Source organism: Lepidochelys kempii, chromosome 5 (genome assembly GCF_965140265.1).
Source record: "Lepidochelys kempii isolate rLepKem1 chromosome 5, rLepKem1.hap2, whole genome shotgun sequence".
NCBI lineage: Eukaryota > Metazoa > Chordata > Testudines > Cheloniidae > Lepidochelys > Lepidochelys kempii.
The window spans coordinates 74,919,312-74,939,660 of NC_133260.1; the positions used below are offsets into that span (position 1 = coordinate 74,919,312).

At 40.0% G+C, this 20,349-nt stretch overlaps 1 long non-coding RNA gene across 12 annotated transcripts in view; it reads right to left on the reverse strand.

Annotated features, from left to right (window-relative positions):
• Positions 1–736: 736 nt before the first annotated feature.
• The window catches only part of LOC140911533 (uncharacterized), a 402,088-nt gene continuing 382,475 nt past the window's right edge, over positions 737–20,349 (reverse strand). For 10 of the 12 annotated variants that reach the window (XR_012159024.1, XR_012159022.1, XR_012159029.1 and 7 more), the window contains 3 exons: positions 7,312–7,504; positions 6,085–6,225; positions 737–1,031 (listed from right to left, as the gene is read on the reverse strand). This is a non-coding gene — a long non-coding RNA (uncharacterized lncRNA). The remainder of the gene's footprint in view (positions 1,032–6,084; positions 6,226–7,311; positions 7,505–20,349) is intronic. The other 2 variants (XR_012159020.1, XR_012159031.1) reach the window with 2 other exon arrangements.

Sequence of the window (20,349 nt, forward strand, 5' to 3'; positions counted from 1 at the left end):
GTGGGTATTTGTTTACTCTTTAATTTGGGAGAACTTCTATACCTCTTTTTTTTTTTCTTCGATGAACCAATGAAATTCAAGAGAACTGGGGACATTTATTCCAGTGGAACTGTTTATTCCATTAATTCTAGTGGTGGCTTCAGCACGGGATTGCTAAATTGCCAAAAGATTGCACAAACAAGCTCTTGTCTGTGTTCTGGATTTGTTTATGTTAAGTTTTAAAAACTATGGTTATTTTCAGCTGTGACAATTAGATCTATAGCTGATTGATTACTTAAGATGTTTCTGAGGTTAGTAAGTATAGAACTCTCTCTGGTATTGTAACATGCTGCCTCTGGAAACCATTTTCCTTGAAGCACCATTCATAGTAGAGGATATATTCTCTGTTGCATGTGTGAGAATAAGGAACTATACAATGTCTGAATGAGATTCCAGTACACAGAAGTCAAATTTATCTTTTACATAGCTATTGCGATTGTGAATGCTGACAGTCAAATTAGCAGTTTGTTCATGCTTCTACATTTCTTGTATGTTTATGTACAAAGAGAACAACGGGAAAAATACGTCAAGAATGCCATTTACTACCCATTGTTGTTTTCTCATTTTCACTGTACTAAATTTACAAAGTATTTAATATAACCAAGTAGCAATATAACTTTGCTCCCTTCCCACCCCACCCCGCAACAAAAACATAGCAAAAGTACAAAGTGGTTCCCGAGCCACTGTTGATCAAACACAAGGTATGATTAACTTTATTCAGCTCAATGATAATCATAAATATTAATAGCATTTGTACCACTCTACAGGAATTCAGCTTGAATTATTGAAATTGACCTACCAAGTACTTAAAGCATGGTTTTGCTAAGCCTATCGATGCAACCACAGGTAGTCAGAGTGTACTTGAAAGCATGGGGTTCCTCAATTGTGTAGAGAGAGGGCTGTTGTTTGTCACAGCAGCTTGTAACATCACTGTTCAGATTCTTCAGACATCATGCCAATTTCCACACACAATAACAGAAATTTGCTTTCTTCTTATTGCGCATGTAATGGAAGAAAACAAATGATTAATGATGTTGAAATCCCTCTTTATACATCATAACTGATAAGTAATGGACAGAAACAAAAAACTCTTGCATTCTAGTTTATTTTATTAAGGAAAAACAAACCAGGTCACTTTTTTGTGTGTATTATTTCTTTTATACAAACATTTAGAATGTTAACAAATTTCAATGTTAATGAATTTCAAACATATACAGATTTTTTTAGAAGTGAACATGGAAAGTACTTAATACATAACTTTGTGGTATCTTCTCCCCATTTTGTACATGCACCATAGTACTTACTCAACAGAGTAGGTATGACACTATTCTTCTCATGCTCTGGAGGTTTTAAGGGAAGACAATGTTACATATCAGCTACGCAACAATATTTCAGCAACAATATTGCTGTGAGAAGATTTCTGGTGATGGAGGTGAAGTATTAACAACATAACCATATTCCATCCTCAGTAGATACACAGAATGCATCACTGTCTCATAAGAGAAAGTTCTCTTCTTCCCACTAGTCCTCTACCTCTTTGAGGCACTAAATTCTTTGACTTGTTAGTACATTGCTCACGTTAATGGTTTAAAATAGCTTGAGTTGGACTCTCTAGTACGCGAAGGCCACCACTCATGATATAGCAGCATACAGCAGCCTTAAACCAGCTGAAGAGCCAGTGGAAAATTCCTTCTTCACAGGAGAACTCTCAAGGCATAATGATTTCTGTCTAGATGTGTTCTCTCTCTAAACCAGGAAGGGCCAGGCCTTCCTGTCACAGAGTCTTCTGCCTGTGATTCAGAAGCTATTGTAATGAGTATTAATTAGGGGAATTCCCTTATTTTTTCTCTAACATTGGGAATAGATGTTCTGATTTTACCTAATACAAAGCACAAAGTAGTATTTTTTTCAGACTTTTTTTATTATTTTGAATTGGGATATAGTTTCTTAATGGAAAGTTTGATAAAGCCTTGAGTGCAAAAACAAACAAAACTTTTCATTCAGATATGACAATGTAATAAGATTATAAACACCATACTTCAAGTTGTTTTTTCCTGAATTTCCTTACTAAAAAGTGGGATGGGAGGCCATTAAGATAAACAATAGTTATCTGCTTCTGTCCTTCACTAACAACTTCCACATGTACCATGCTGACATATGTATTTGTACCTTAGAACAAGGTTGGCTGCTAGATGGCTTTAGGGAACATTCCCCACTGCTGGAAATTGAACAATAGAATTGGAAGGACTGCAAGTTTTGAAATATATATATATTTTTCTCAGGTGCCAATATACACAATGCTACAAAGTTACATTAATCAGATTTGGACAGAGATTCAATATAATAGTCAACAATTCATAATCTATATTTTCCTTATTAGAGGACTGGCAAGCCAGAGACAGCAGTTGCAAATGAAATAGCTTGTAGCCAGCAGGCTGGCATATGGTATGATCTAAGTTAGCCAAGTTCTTGTAAACACTGATTATGCCAAAGCAATAAGTAGTGCTTAGTCAATGGAGATAGGGGATATTAATGGCCCTGATCTAATCAATCACTGCTTTGTTCACCAGAAGTCTCAATACTACCAGTCTCTCTGGGTTTATTTTTCTTTTGCAATGTGTGTTTTTTGTGTTTGTTTGTTTTGGTAATGTAAGACCTACCATGTGTCAGGGTCTGACACACAGGCCTCTGCACCTGCTTGAACAAAAGATTTCTCTACAGGAATAACAGCATCTCATGACGGGCATAGGTCATTGGCTGACATCAAGGATAAAGGAGGGCCTTTTCTCAATTATTGTTAAGTTTAGTGATACCATGGTGCTTCAAATATCACTGTGCTGACATTTAAAGGTTCAAATTAAAAGTGTGGAAAAAAAAGGAAAAAAAAAAGCTTTCCTTCACTTGGTCAGAGAGGACATTTGTTTAGGATTCCTCTATCTTTTAAGTTGGGGATAACTCTAACTTAGTTACTGGAGTTAGACTTTAAGAATATTTGTTGTCATAAGCATTTTCTGTTGATTCCAGATTTCCCTTTTCTTACGGATAAAGACTTCTCTTATACTATTGTCTACAGCTAAGAGCAAACAAACACAAACAAAGAAAAACAAGAATCAGCAGTGACCTGGGCCCCAAACACAAATTAACTAGTTAATCTCTGCCCAAAAGCCTGAATGACATCATTCAGAGATCCCCATAGAGTTGACAGTCACTCTTAATACTCATTGGGTCCAGCTGAATTTATATGCAGTTTAGGTGCATCAGTATAAGAAAGATATTAACTAACTCAAGGGAATTCAGAAAATGATAAAGATGATTAGGAATATGGAAGAACTGAGGTAGGAGGAAAGGTTAAAAGAACTAAATATAGCTAATTACCACTAAGAGGGAATATAACTGTGTACATATATTTGAAGGCCTTTATGTAAGGAGAGCCATTTCAGAGAATGATTTGGACTGAGAGAGGGAATAAATAGGTGTCGCAAGATGAACATGCTGATTTGGCTGGACATTAAGACATGTTGTTTCATTTAGACTATGGAATTCTTTCCCAAGGGCCCAATCCAGCGTCATCTTATGTGGTTTTGTTAGCACGACAAGCAGCAAACAACTCTCTTTCAATTGTGCTGTTGGGTAAAGCAGCAGACAACCTGTACAGTGGATCTCTACACTCACAGCTATGCTATGGATATGACCTTTGCGGCAGGTTTTTGCAAGGGAATTTAGAATGAGAAAGGTGCGTGTGACCCCCACAGGCAGAGACATTGCCAATGGAAATCTTGTCTGGCCCAAAACTGGCATCTGCTTCTCTACACCTTATATCTTATCCAGCAGTAGCTGCCAGTTGGCCAGCCGTGTAGGTGGCCTGAGCTTTATTACAATGGTGTGGCTGTGGTTTGCAGGTCCATAAAATCACAGCCCTTTTAACAAAGGCATGCTTTCTCAGAATGAGGCCTAGGGGAAGTAGTGACAATTCTATCACTAGCCAAAAGTAGACTGGATAAAGCACTCTTTAATGCACTGTAGAAAACAGTCTTTCACTGGCAGGGGGAAGGATTAAATGACCTAATTGTTCTTTTCTTTCTAATTTCTATCATTTCTAGCTATCTGAAGATAAAAGTGGTAAGCTAGATGCTTTGAGATCTAAGTATCCCTTAACATGGGACATCATTAAGGAAAGGATGCTTACTACATCAAGGGGTTGCTGGCAATTCTCTATACTGTATGCAAGAGGGATCTAAACTCCAATCATCCCAAAACAACTCAATGAAATAACAATCAGATCTACTGCAATCTAACAAGAAAATGCTAAAACAAGAAAAGGCATAGTAAGTTCATACAAGAAATTGCAATTTGTACATCAACTTTAAAACAAGAAAAATCAGATCACTTCACTAGCAAGCTATGTGTATTATAACTGCTTCAATCTCTATCAATAATAACCCCTTAAAGCTTACATTTTTTGGTGTGAAACTGACTGGTTTTGGTATTATTCATATTAGAATGAGAAATACAACAAATATATGGTAAATGTAATTCATAGAGCTGGTAAATGTCCATTTTGGACAGTCAACTGTAAATGCTCTCTACTCAATATAGCGTTTATGTCTTGTTAATAGTAATGAGAGACATCTTGGTGACTAGTGGAAAGCAGGCTTCTGTGTTTTTGTCTGATTATATCCTGTTCTGACACACCAGATCATGGGGTACTAAAAATTTGTTAAAATCACCATAAAGTTTGATGCATAGCAGAAATACTGTACATACAGACACATGATGACACTTTGTGATATTTATTTATCAGTAGAAATAGACTTAATAAAGGATTTGTCTTCAGAAATAACAGTTTAATTACTGGTATCCTGATATTAATACATTAAGGAATATACAAATTTAAAAGTTTAAATGCAAAGGCTTTATCTCCAAACTACAGAATGAAATGGGATCCCTAAACCAACAAATATGTATCAGGCTTGCTATTATTTGCATGATTTCACAATGTGAGAGAGAAGAAAACAGGAACAACTGTTAACATGACTCTCAGTAGCTTTCAAGAAGTAAGCATGATAGACATGGTAAGGTAGAAAACCACATGGTTGATTCTGCTTTTGTTATGCCAGTGTTTCTCCACTGGGCTTCAGTTTCTTAAGTCTCTCTATTGTCATATGAGCTTAATGTAGTGGAGATTCAAACCCAAGAAAAGTCAGGATACAAATTAAAATGATTTGGCAATATAGTTGCCAAATTGAGACATCTGAAAAGCCTTTGAGTTTCTTTCTACCTGTGAATATTTGTTCCCTGCAAAGTGAAAAGCCAAAACACGTTTGCGGTCCTCGAACAGGACACTACAACAATGTTCTCCGTCTGCATGGAACACAGCAGTAGCAGTTAGCAAGAAGAGGGGAGAGAACGCTGATGAAAATTTGGTGTTTATGAAGGAATCCTTAAAGAGAAATGTCAGAGCCAAAGAAACACAGGGCCAGATCCTCACCATTTATACCAGTTGAGGATCTGCTTCACATTGTTAAAAAATACAACAACAAATAAATGTGAATAAAAACCAGGGTTGAAGAGAGGTAGATGGTGATGTATGTAGGAGGAAAAATTTGGAGAGGAGAAGGATCATACCAGAAATAGACCTAGAGAAAACATCTGCAACAAGCTGTGCCAGTTTAAAGGACTGAAAGGAATGCGGCAGAGGATATAGGAAAAGTAGCAGCATTGGGGTAGAATGTTTTTTTTCTCTTTAAATCATTACTACAACAGAAACACAATCTCTTTATTTCTGTAGAAAACGTGCCAGAAAAGTGAAGGAGGGCCTGCTACACACGGGAACACTGTCTGCTCCAAGAAGTCATTCAAATGAGAACCCCCATACCGGTGTGTGTGTGTGAGAGAGAGAGACAAACAGCTGTAGAGTACATAATCAGAAGCAGGAATAATGGGGTTGGAACATAAGGAGGGTGAAAATGAGACTAGAAGTATCTCAGAAGGGAGCAACTGCATGTGCCTTCTTGAGCTCCTGCATTTGCAATACGCCAAACTTACTTTTCCATTAAAGAGATGTCAGAGTTCTACAAAACCCCTGCCAGCAGCAGTACCCAAGACTTAGAACATTTCAGAGGCTCATGTATTCAGAGGCTCACAGTTGCTTTAAGAGGTTGGTAGAGCCATGGCTCTCAGGAAATTCTGCAACACAGGAAAAGAGGTACTTACAGTACATGGCCATTACTAGAGGGTGCAAATCATTTCACGAGGGTGCTTAACCTCTGGTACAGCAAACGGTGATGGCAGTTCCTCGGGTCATATCAAAATACTATACCTACCATATGAGGCAGAACCTCGTGGCATTTTGTCCCTCACAGCTGGGTACAATGCTTATCTGTCAAATGATTATAAGGCAAATTTTGTTCTATGTATATTAAAATACATATTTAAATATAGATCGCAGGACATTCCATGCATGATAAATGGCACAAAAGAAGTGCAAAGATGTTTGTAGGAGATGTAGACAAAGACCACTGACGATGGCAACATAAGCTGAGTTAAAGGGGCACTGCTGTTTTTATATTTTTTGATGTTATTCAAATATTTACCTTTATTGGCAAGATCCTTGGCCCTTGATCCAGATGCTCCATGCTATTGATGTATAGCCAGCTCTATGCCACCTGTTCTGACCCTCAGTGTAGGAGTTATGGAAAGTACATGGAGAAGGTGAGCGGAAGCCATTGTCACTGACATAACTCAGAACAACCTAAAGATCCAGACCTACCCCAGGACTGGGTGAGGAGATGGGTGGATCTCAGCAACCTTACTCCAACCCTTCCTCAGCTGCTGTCCAGTGTAAGCATGACTGAGCTGAGAACTGAGGCCTATGGGAATGTATTTTCACATAGCTTGTTCTGTTTAAATCTTTGTGAATATAAACTTTGGAGTCTGCCTTCTCCTAGGCCCCATCCTATAAGATTTGTGAACAGGCATTTAGGAAAAAGTAAACACTTGTTTTTGATCTTTGCAGAGACTTATTTTAAAATTTGCCTACAGATGGTAAAACCCACTGCCAAGTCTGAGTGCAGATAATTTTATGGGATAATTACCAACCATACTAAAGTTTTTAGAGGCTAGTTATGAGGAGACTAAAGAAGTCTGAATTATAACTAACCACCTAAAATGGACAGGTAACTCCTTTTGACATTGGATCAGATTCTGGGCTGCATCTGAACTGTGCTTGGCTCAGCTTAAAAGGAGCAAGAGGAAGGAAACATTTTCCCCTACCTCAGTCCTTGGATGAGCCAGATGCTGGGTTGCTCTCCTGTCCTCTGTAAAGTAGTGCAGCATCAAGGTTGAGCTGTTTTATGCCAGTTGCTAGAGATCCCTGAAGGGCCATTCCAGCAGCTGATGATCACTGGGGGCAGGGACACCCCAGCCACACCTATTTCCCCATAGGTGCTCTCTCTTCACAGGGGAGCTGGAAGAGAAGATGCAGAAAGGGTAGTTGTGGGGATGAAGAGCCACTATGGCAGTCCTATGCTACAGGAAGATTTCCATATACAGGGGAGATCTTTCACTGGCTGGGTTTGCCAAGTTTACAGCTGTCTGTGTCTGGTAGACAGACACAAAATGGCCCCAGTGCAGCTGGGAATCTGAGCTTTTATTCTGATCTGCAAATTCATCATCATCATTATCACTCCCATAACTGTATTGGTCATTGGGGCATCATCACTGATGAGCAATCAACCAATTGTCTCCACTCCTGATGATGGTGTCTCAGTGCTTGAGTCTCCGTGAAGTCCACTCCTATGCACTCTTTTATCTTGTCAATCCATCTCTTCTTCTGCCTACCTCTTCTTCTCTTCCCCTGTACTGTCCCTTGGATGATCTTGGATAGGCCAGATCTTGTTACATGGCCATACCACTTCAACTTGCGCTTCTACGATTGTCAGAACGTCTTCATATGACCCCGAGCATGGGGTGATAATGTTGCGGACCTCTTCATTAGTGATGTGGTCAAAGTAATAGATGCCAAGGATTTTTACGGAAGCATTCATCTCTACTACCTGTATTTTCCATTCAAGTTATGCTGTAAGGGTCCATGTCTCACACGCATACAGAAACATGGAGATGAACAATGCGTGCAGCAGTTTCAGTTTGGATTCTAGGGAGATATTCTTATTCCTCCAAATTGGCTTTAGCTTTGCCACTGCTGCTGTTGTTTGTGCAGTTCTTGCCCGAATTTCTGCCTTGGATCCTTCATCAGTGATGATTGCCCCCAAATACTTGAACTGTTTCACTGTCTCCAGCTCTTATCCATTGATATGTGAGCTGATCCCATCATGTTTGTCATCAGCTTGATTTTCTCTGCACTGATTTCCACACCATATTTTGTGGCTAAAAGGCAAATTATTTTGACAATTGCAGGTTGCCTTTCTTTGACAGAGTGGTGATTAGTGACTGTGTCCACGTGGAGGGACACTCACCGGTCTGCCAGATCTTGTTGCAGATCTTGGTGAGTACATCTATTAATAATTATCCTCCAAATGTCATCAGTTTGGCTGGGATTGTTGGAAATACCTGTAGCCTTTCTGTTTTTGAGTGATTTCACAGCTGTCTCCACTTCTTCATGTAGTATTGGAAAGTCATCCTCTGTTGAATCTGGGCTGTCTAAGACACTAGGATCTCCATTTGTCTGGTGGTTGTATAGATCAGAGCAGTAGTTTATCCACCTATTGATGATATCCCTTTCTTCTGTAAGACTGTTCCCTTCTTTGTCTTGAATTGCATTAGTTTTGGTCCATCTTTCCTTTGTCAGATCTTTTACAACCTCGAAGGCTCATTTGCTATTTTTATTATTGATACACTCCAATTTTAGAGCATTGTTTTTCAATCCATATCTCCTTGGCCACCTTCATACCTTTTTTGATCTTTCTGCCAATAATACTGTATTTATCAGTTCCCTCATTGCTGTTCTTGACTCTCTTAAGTTCTCTTCTAATGTCACACATTTGTAATATTTCATTTGTGACCCATGGTTCTGTTGTCTTACCATGTTTCCAAGGATGTCCATTGCTACCTCATTCATTACAGCATTGAAATTGTTGGTCATTGTTTCTATGACTTTCTCTAGAGCAAGCAGCAGGGCAAATTTTCCGTCGATCATTGCTTGGAATGTCTCTGCAATGTTTCGGTCTCTGAGTCTTTCTAAGTCAAACTTGATTCTGGTGGACTTTGGCCTGACGATTTTCCTTAGCCACAGCCAAAAATTTTGCATCACAAGTCATGAACACTTCCCATATCAGTACCGTGAAAGCTCCTTGTTTTAGCTCTGTTAATCCCAGAACGAAATTGGTTTTGCACCATGATGTAGTCAATCTGGTTGTGATGTAGACCATTAGGTGTGTGCCATGTTGATCATCTGGATGCTTTATGTGCTCCTAATGTGTTTGCAAGAACCAGATCGTTATAGCAGGCAAACTCAAAGTCTCAATCCTCTCTCATTGGTTACCGCATTACAGAAAGGGCCACAATAATCTCGCCAATCTGCCTGTGCATTGGTACCCACTTTAACACTCCAATCTCCTTGTACAATCAGGATATCTTTCTTGTGTACCGTATCGATGATGTCTTGGAGCTGATTGTAAAAGTCTTCAATTTGCTCATCATCATAGCCTGTTGTAGGGGCGTAGACTTGTACCACTGTGATATTAAATGGTACTGCCTTTAGACAGATGGAAATAAGCCTGCTGGACATTGGGCAGCATCCTAATACTGAATTCTTGATATCTTTATGCACAAGAAATCCTACACGGTTGACATGTTTGTCCTCTCCATTGTAATAGAGTACACGGCCTTCTTCTGTTAGTGCCTCTCCAAAGTTCTTTCATCTGACTTCAGAGATTCCTAGGAGATGCCAGGTGTGTTTCATTTCGTACGTGAGTTCTTTCAACCTCCCTATTTGTCTCAATGTCCTTACATTCCATGTGGCTATGGTGATATCTCTTCCATAGATCCTCTTTGTTGGGGTTACACCAATAGTATACTTGTTGTGTCCGCCCTGGTGGGAGATAGATGGCGTGGTCGTTATTAACCCGGGCTGCGATCAATCCAGTATGGACATCCTTGATGCTCATCATATGGTGTGTCTTGGGTAAATTTCTAACCTGGAAGAGCCCTTCCTTCTCCAGGTAGCCCCCTTTTAGTCACAATAATTTGCAAATTATTTCCTTGTTAAGAAGAAAAAACTTCAGAAAGGATCAAGTCACACATTCATTTACAACAGTTAAAACCATTTCCTTTTTGGACACAACAAGCTGTTTCTACAGTCAAGTTTACCTGTTACTGTGAACAGTTCTTATCTCTGAACAGTTTTGAAGTATTAAGTTCTCTAAATAATACATGCTTTTTTAAATATAGCAAACAATCATTTGCAAGTGCATTTGTTCCATTAAGTGAATCAAAAATATTTTCCCTTCTCTCTTTCTCAGGATTAAAACCTTTGGTGCAATATTCAAGAAGCATCTTAAACTAGTCCTATGATTCTAACCATTTAAAACCATTACAAAGTCTGCCTCTGACTTAATTATTTATCTGATTTAGATTATTTCAGAATAGGTGACTAATTCTCAGCTATTAACATTAATAACTCTTCCAAACTAATTAACATTGAAACTGCCTGGTTATCCCCAAATAATCCAACTCTCCATTAGAATCCTTCCAAAATAATCTGCACTGACTTTGACAGGGCTTTTTGTTATTTTGAAAATATAATGTGAGGCAAGATTTCTTTTCAGAAGTATTGACAATAAGGACTTCAGTTCTCTCACTGAAGGTTAATACAAAGGCTGAGATTGAAAGCAGTCTCCAAAACAGTACAGAACATTTTTTTTTTTTACAAATTAAGTGGTTATTCTGCTTTGCAAAGTCTTCTGATGGAGATGTTCAGCTGACATTTAAGGATCAGCTGGCAACTAGAGCCGCAGATTTGTGTAGCAGATATGAGATTGGAGCTATATCATTTCTAGTTGTCCCCCTGATTTCTCAGTCTGAACACTTATCTCTGTCCCTCTCAAAGATTGTCTGGGATGATCTCTGGCACTCCATATTCTGGCTTTCTTCTCATCCTCAGACATTTTGAGTCTTTGTCATGCCAAGGATATGCCTCCCAGAACTCAGACCACCTCTTTGCCAGTCACATCTGATTACACATCTGCCTCTTGTACCATACTCCACCACTGGAGTCCACTCTGAAACTACACTCTTAGAATGCCTCATGCCACAAGAGGCTAATCTTTGATTCACTCAGAACTCCTCAGGTTAACATGTGCATGTTTAGGAGTTTTTCTTTCCAATTTCTGGCAATTTCTCAGAAGCATACACTGTTTTTCTTGCTACACCTATATTCCTCTTAAGTTTATTTACATGTTCAGGCAATAAAATTTCTTTGCCATTTTCTCAAATATCCTTTAACCGTTTTCCCTTTATGTATTATAGTGTTAACCTGGCACCTAGGAGTCCTAGTCATGGACCAGAATCCACTGTGCTAGGTGCTGTACAAAGACAGAACAAAAAGACAGGCTCTGCCTCAGAGCTGACAATGCAAGTATAAGACAACAGGTGGATACAGAAAGACCAGGGAGTACAAAGAAACAACAAGACAACATTAGACTGCACGATAGGCAGTGGTATCTGTACACCAGCAATCTAATCGTAATTTTTGTAGGACTTATGGCGAAGAAGAATTTTAAGGAGGGCTTTGAAGGAGAAAAATGAAGTGGCTTTGCAGATATTTACAGGGTGCTTCTCCCAAATATGAGGGGCAGCAGGAGAGAAACCACAAAAGTGCTTTTTTGAAAACGTAACCAGTGGGCAATAGAAGTTGCCATTATTGGCCAGTCAAAGACTGGGAACTGCTCTCTCAATAGTGAATGAGAAATGATAGGTAGGGTGGGACTGGGGATAGGACATGAAGGCCTTTGAACTTGAAGACAAGGGGGCAGTGGAGGGATGCAGAGAGGGTGACATGGTCAAAGGAACGGTCTAGGAAAATAATCTTGGCAGCAGCATCCTGAAAGGATATGGCGGGGGGCGGGGGAATGCATTTGTCAAGGCTAGAGAAAAGGATGTTGCATTAATCAAGGTGATGGCAGCCTGACGAGAGTTTCAGCTGTGTAGATGGATAGGAAAGGCCGTATCTTTGAGGTGTTATGCAGATGGAATCTGCAATATTTAGTCATAGCCTGAATGTGAGGAGTTAGAGAGGTTTGAGTTGAAGATGATGTCTAGGTTACAGACCTGAGTGACTGGCAGGATGGTGGTGTTGTCTTTTAGTCTTTAAATCCAGCCCAAGTCCTCACACTATCATTTACATAAACTGTTATAGAGCAAGATGTTACTGATGACGATATTTGAGCATCTCTCTTTTCTTCACTGGTCACCTCTGGTTTGCTGCTAAACTTAGCTGAGTCCATTTTAGCCTCCTCTCTGTGAAGAGATGGGCTAACAAACAAGACTCTTGCTGCTGACCTTTTCTTTCTTTATTTCATTTTGTTCCTTTCTTCTCTACCTAGTGCACCATAACACATACTTTCTCCAGGCTTCCATCTATTATTACAATTTATTTGTATTAGAGTAGCACCCAGAGGTCCAATGAGGTTGGGGACCATATGTGTTAGGCACAGTAGAAATAGTGAGTGCCTCTGGTCTGTATTTCCTTCTATAGCCGATATCTATAGGGTCAATTTCTGCCTTCATGTGTGTACACATAAGCCCTTTTGTATACAAGGGAAGCTGAATGCTTAACTAGGGCAGGGTTTCACCCATAGTACATATTTCATGGCATAATGTCTGTATTTCATTATTAAAAGTAAGTATTTTATTATAATGTGACTATAATTTCCATATGCTATCTATGAATTCCCCAAAAGCATCTCAGACTTTTCTCAGCTGAAATATCATACTCTACCAAAATAACTAGAAATTCAGAGCAGCTGGCTTGTTTGCAGAGAAAGATGCTTCATGTTGAATTTTTGAATGAAACACAGCCTCAGAAACGTGTAGCAGTGTTTCACTTGCATTTTAATACTGTGGCTAATATACAGCTGTGATGTGTCTCAACTCCAATCTCACCGCAAAATTCCTGAAAACAGTTTTACAGAAATTTTAACACCTTCTAGCACATGTACAATTTTCCGGTGATTTGGAAAAGTATCAAATACTCTCTCAAGTCTCTGAAGCATTCCAGAGGAACTCCGAATACAGTATGAAGAAAAGTATATTTCAGCCATTGTGTCCACCAAAGAAGGACAAAACACTGAATATGGATTTCCCCCTAAACCAGAGCTCTCAGAGACATACGCTATTTTGCCATTAAAACTAAGCACATGGGGCCAGATTTTGGCCCCCACTAAGCTTTCTGTATGCTGCTCTAAGGCCAGCAGAAAGCTAGCTTAACCAACTCCTTGGAGATTTCCTCACTGTAGGGAATAGAATGTAGCCAATGAATTGCAGGTGAAGGAGGCATGACCGGAGCATTAATCTCCAGCTGTTGGAATGGTCTCTTGGACTGCTTTAAATGACACCGGGAGGTGAACTGGCTTCTGCCAAGATTTGGGGGTGGGGGAAATCAGTGGGATGTAAAGGTATCCTTAAACCACATTTTGCCCTCACTCTTCAGCTGAATGACAGGTTTCAGAGTAACAGCCGTGTTAGTCTGTATTCGCAAAAAGAAAAGGAGTACTTGTGGCACCTTAGAGACTAACCAATTTATTTGAGCATGAGCTTTCGTGAGCTACAGCTCACTTCATTGGATGCATACTGTGGAAAGTGTAGAAGATCTTTTTATACACACAATGCATGAAAAAATGGGTGTTTACCACTGCAAAAGGTTTTCTCTCTCCCTACCCACTCTCCTGCTGGTAATACCTTGATTATCATACACATTGTAAGGAGAGTGATCACTTTAGATAAGCTATTACCAGCAGGAGAGTGGGGTGGGGGGAGAGAGAACCTTTTGTAGTGGTAAACACCCATTTTTTCATGCTTTGTGTGTATAAAAAGATCTTCTACACTTTCCACAGTATGCATCCGATGAAGTGAGCTGTAGCTCACGAAAGCTTATGCTCAAATAAATTGGTTAGTCTCTAAGGTGCCACAAGTACTCCTTTTCTTTCTTCAGCTGAAGCTGAGGATTCAGCCTATTATTCAGATTTAATTTAAAACAGGGTGCATAACTCCTCTTAGCAACACAATATCTCGTTGCTGTTATCTCAGGTCCACTGAAAAGTCATATTTTCTTCTGCCTTTTAGTTTTCTCTGCTAGTCCTTGACTCTATATGTGATTTCTAAGGATTCTCCCAGGACTTTTATGAATCATTCTAGTTGTGGTCTTATGGAGAGGACACTGAAGAAATCTCTCTGGGTGATAGGATCTGAATGGGGTCCAAACCAAAACTTCAGATCAGAACAGCCCTAAGCTTTGGGGAAGTTTACATCTGAAGCCTATGACTGAAACTCGGGTGACTTGCTGTAAACAGTGAGCACACAGACACAGCTGAACATTCAGATTTACAGACTTTTGAACTGTTCTAGAAATTGTTAATGAGTTCCAGTGGAGTTAACCCAACACACAAGTAGGAAAGTCAATGATCTAGTATCAAAGTCTATGTGCTACTTGTATCTCTAAATTGTTTAGACTACTAATATGTTTACATGGAAAAATATTTTTTACTTTATCAGGACTATGCACATGTGCTTGTATGGAATGGGCCCTGGATTAATCAGAAATATACTATTCCTTAATGCCCAAGGCTACAGTATGTAGGAACTACAGTGAGCAAGATTAGCACTCATATATGATATGTATCAATATGAAATATTCATATTTTAATACCTTACCAGTATCTTAGCAACTTTTCTGGCCCCTTTATTAGCTCAGTATGATATAGATCTTTTAGATCTTTTTAGATCAATGCCAGTATGATATAGATCTTTTCCTTGTCACTTTCACCATACTGCTGCACTAGACAAATATAGTAGTAAGCAATTTATACAAGTAAAGAGCCATATCATGCTAATATTTTGATAGTAAATTAGTAAAGGTTTATGCAACTGATTCAAGAGTGAGGAAAAAATGGTAATTCAATAATTTGTTTGATTGATCAAAACCACCCAACTGTGCTGCTGTTAGCATAAGGGTTGTTTGTTGAAAAGGTGTTGGAAGAAATCTGGCTGGGGGGTAGCTTAATTACTTTGAATGGCAAGATAGATTTTTCCCTGGCTGACTCTCTGAAACTGCCAACACCTTGCAGTGAATGCACTAACTTGTCACCAGTGGTGACCTGGTTTTAATCCATTTCAAGTGAAATGGTTTGGGAGGTCTCAATCTATCCCCTCCTGTCATATTTATCCACATTCTAAAACTACATACCAATCTGAAACAGTAGACAGGACCTGCTGTAGGTAAGGAGTAAGGTAAAGGGTAGGAAAGGTAAGGTGCACTTACAGAGATGTGGGGGGAAAGTTGCACAATGCCATAACCTGCTCTCTGCCTCTGATTTTCAATAACCCCACAATATCGTTGAATAATATTAAGGAGATTCTGGACATAGTGCTCTATCATATCTACAAGCATTTCATTGTATTCTATTATACTACTGAATCATGTTTGTAATAAACACAGCTTGGAAAATGACTCTTGTATTTTACAAAAATATGTATGTACAAGTAGTAGTACAGGAACCACTTGGACAATTAAAGACAGATGTTCTTTTTCTGTTACTTGAGCAACTGTCATATTTTGCTGATAAATTTAATCTTATTGTCCCTTTAGCAAGTTGTTTTTTTTAAATAACAGAGACTTCAATCTTCCTTTCCCACTGTGTTAAAATGGAGGTTTCCTTTTGTGCATACAATCATGTAGTCAAACCGCTTGGCTCACACTTGGATGTGTGAGAAGAATATACATACAATCCTTGAGTGTAGAGACAAAAATAGCTTCTTGAATCCAATACGCTTCCCACACCTACTGCTGAACCAGTCCCATGGCAGGCAGGCCTTTCTGGGGCTGTGGAGAAAGTGGCAGGCTCTTTCTCAGAGGAAGTAGGGCTAGAAAATACCACTTTGATTAACCTGGATTTTACACGCTTGCTCACTCCATCATTCCCACTAGCGGTACATTTAAGGTTTTTTTTTTTTTTTTTTTTCTTGAAAATTTCCATTTAAGGTGTCTTTCCCCCCTTCCTTAGTCAGTCTGTTCTGTTGCCCAGTTGTGCTGAAAATATCCTTAATATCTGGGGTGATCATATTTTCCCAAAGGGAAAACAACACTGCAAAGGGCTGGTCTGAGGACCTCTCTCCCCGCCATGCTCAGCGTTTGCCCTAGCCCCTCTGCCGCCCACCTGCATGGGGCCAGCCTGAGGTTCCCTTCTCCCCCCGCCCCCCTCCATGCTTGGGCCTGGCCTGAGCCCCCCATGCTGCCCCATCCACATTGGGCTGGCGTTGTTGCTTCCCCCAGCATGTTCCTTTGCACCGTGCTAAGGGTTGCACCCCAATTTTTTGACAAAACTGTGCATTTCTCCAGTTTGCTTTTGCCAACTGATGATCAACTGGCAAGAGTAAATGGGACAAATGCCCAGTTTTGCCAAGGAATTTAGGCTGAATTTAACCTTGAAGGAATTTAAGCTGTGATCACATGGACCCTGGGCCTTCTTTTTTCTAGACTATAAAAATTTAGTGTCTTCAGTCTTTCATCTTATGACATTCTTTGAGCACTATAACATCTTTGTTGCCTTTCCTTGTATTTTTCTTGTTACTTTTATCGCTCCATTCAGACTAGTGCGGATCTGGGCCGCAGTGTCTCGTCTGGCCCGTTCTTGGATGCTAATTCTCCAAGGAAAGCACAGGTGGGATCCTTTAAGATGAATGGCAATATATAAATGTAAACTATAATTATCTCCTCATTTTTATTCATGGTGATCCCCTATTGATACTTCTGAGAGCAACACTGGCCCTTTTTTTTTTTTTGCAATGATTTTTGCATTGCAAGATTGTTAATCCGAGTCCTCAAAGTCAATGTATTCACTCCATGATAACTTTTTATAGTATTTCTAACTGGCAGCAGAAGCCCAAATTCTATGTCTATACTACAAAGATAAGTCGAACTATGGTAGGTCAACTTATGGTCACCACATTAATTAGTGGAGTAGCTGATGTCTACACTACCCTCCTGTCAGTGATGTGCATCCTCAACGGAAGAGGGCAGTGTGGGGGGCTGAAAGCCAGGCGTTTCAGCTCCACACAGCTCCCCACCAGGAGCCCAGCTTCCCCTCAGGGTTTCTCACTTCTGGGGTGGAGCTTCATATCGGGAGTCAGGTCCGCTGCCGTGCTCCACGCAGGGAGGCGGGACCTCGGGGGCAGCAGGGCTCCCAGTGGGGAGCCCAGGTGGCAGCTCAAACTTGGAGATTGGACAGCTGCCCGGCTTGAGGCAGACAGCAGGTGGCAGCCCGGGAGCCGGCTTTCTTGTCAATTTCACGGCTCCAATGGAACTCTTAAATTGACAAGAATGACAGCCAACAGCCCATGTAAGTAACACAATGTCTACACAGATACTGCATCACCCTAACTACACCGACATAAGCCCTACACCTCTCATCGAGGTGGTTTTATTATGTCAGCATAATAGGGAGTTACATCAGCAGGAGGAGGGTTTCAGCATGTACACCTTTGCTGCTCAGTGGACAAAACCTTTTGTTAAGTTTCAGAGTAACAGCCGTATTAGTCTGTATTCGCAAAAAGAAAAGGAGTACTTGTGGCACCTTAGAGACTAACCAATTTAGTTGAGCATAAGCTTTCGTGAAAGCTTATGCTCAACTAAATTGGTTAGGCTCTAAGGTGCCACAAGTACTCCTTTTCTTTTTGTTAACAAGGCCCACCTTTCCTCTCCTCTCTCCTTTTCTGATAGGCTTTTTATTACATTGCCCAGTTTGCTGACTGATGTATGAGGCTTTGAGTTATTTCCTTCCTCCAGAAGCAAAATACATTGAAAACAGACTCTGTAACAAAATGATCCCCCCACTACTCAGTCCTTGATGTATGTAGATGTTGGGTCTGAGTTCTGAATGGTTAACTAGATCTTGCCTAACTAGCCTGTACAGCCTCACACTCTCAGCTTCCAGATGCAAAAAGCCAATTTACTTGTCATGGCTTTGTCCTGAACCCCTGTAAGTGCCTTCTAATGACAGCTTGACAGTTTTAGTAGTATTTTTAAATTGCTAAAAACAGGCCAAGTCTGTCTAAACATAGCCTATTCACCAGCTCTCGTCAAAACAATTCTGTTTTTTTTCTACATGACGATCCAGCAGACCATGGAAACCGGCTACACAGATTCTATTTATTTTAGTCCAAAACTGGGCCCTCAGGCTAAGAGCAAGTCTACCAAGCAGTGGTCACATTAAATACTGTTTCACTGTCTCATACAGAAACAGGGCCTCTCTTTGAGAGGGAAATTGTCAGCAAAAGCAACACAGTCAGATGCCATGGAGCAGACTATAAAACATTACAGGCCAGATCTCCTACTATAGCTGAGGATTGCTTGTGTAGCCAAGTATGGAGGGGTGCCAAGGTGTCTGTAATCTATTTTTGCCCCCTCCCACAATCCTCCTGTAGCCTGTCTGCATTCCACTAATGTTCTGGTGCAAGTTAGAGCTGCCTAAAAGGCAGTTGCCCAAGAGAGTTGTATACACTTTAGTTCAAGCTATTTCTTCTAGTCTCCCCGCTAAGTAAAGGAAAGGGAATGAAAAAGGAGACCTCTATTAAGAAAAGTGGAATAGAACATACAAATAATGTATTATTGCTTTAGTGCTGGTCCGGAGAACCTCATGTAACCAGGATCCTCCTTTGTGCAGGGGAATGGAATCGTGGTTTAATATTAAGAGCTAAATTGTCAGATGTTCTGTACATGTGGGAAGCACAACAACAGGCTGCCCTCAGGAGCAGCCTTGCCTCCCTGTTCCTTCCCTGTTCTGGAGAGGACATATGCTGGGCCAACCCTATAACTATCTCAGTGTGTGCCCCCACACTCACTATGGGGTGAAGTCAAGGCTCTGCCTATTCCTCACTCCTTCCTCTTGCTCCCCAAGCATGGGGGTGAGATGAGGTAGTAGAACTCTATGGAAGCTGTTTTCCCCCATGCGTCTCTCTGCAATGTTAGTAGCTGGTGTAACACAGTAAGGAAGCACCATATGCCCCCATACTATCCAGCATGGGCACCCAGCACAGGCCATGATCTGGCCCTAAGGGAACATCTGGGTTATTTTCTTACTCACTGCAGCTTATAATAGTATATGTTAGTAGCTCCAAGTGGCAACAATGGACATATGTTGAGGAAAAAAATAAGGCCTGAGGTCTAGATGAAAGACCATGTGCACAATTGCATACTTATATATTTTAGGCAAATACCACAAATGTGCATGCAAATACATCTTAGATATCTGATAGGTATGAGAGGCTTTGAGCAATTTCTTCTAAAAGGATACTGTTACTTTATGGATTATGTTATACTCCTTTTTATGAAGCACCAAGAGTTGGAGACCAATTTTCTAAATAAATAAATCAATTAATAGCAAAGCCCAGTTTTCCAGTTTTCTGCATTCAAACTGAGCAACTCTTCCTCACAGTATCTGATGCACATGGTTATATATAACCACCTGAGAGCTCAATCCAGCACCAATAAAATAAAGGAAGCTTTGCCTTTGAATTGTATGGGAGCAGGATCAAATACAAAATGTCCATGTGTGAGTACTTTGTCTAATCCATAATAATTGGCTATGCAATTATTAGGTGTAAAATTGTGTGCATATCACAGATTTTTTCCCCAAAATGGCTAGAAATGATTACAAAACCTCCTATTATTAGTAAGTAAAAATGAATGCTCAAAGTTAGAGATAAAATAGACATGCTTGGCCATTGCCTTCTTCCCTTTGCCAATTCATTTTGTTGGTGGAGGATAGGGAAATGATAACATTTGCCAGGAGAAATAACCTCCAACCCAGACTGGAAAGCATGCTTGCTGTTTCACTAGGTTCTAGAAAAGAGAATCAAGGAGAAGCCTCACAAAAATCATAAGGAAGAGCATGAGATCCCAAAGGAAGTGACTCCCAGGAAAAGTTGAAGAGTCTGCACATAAATATAGTGGAAGGGTAGACTAGACTGAAGTCTAATACAACACAATACAATATTAATTTTATACAGATGAAAAGCACTAATATAAGAGATATTGGAATCATACCTATCAGAGAATAAGTAAACAAAGCCAAAATGTAA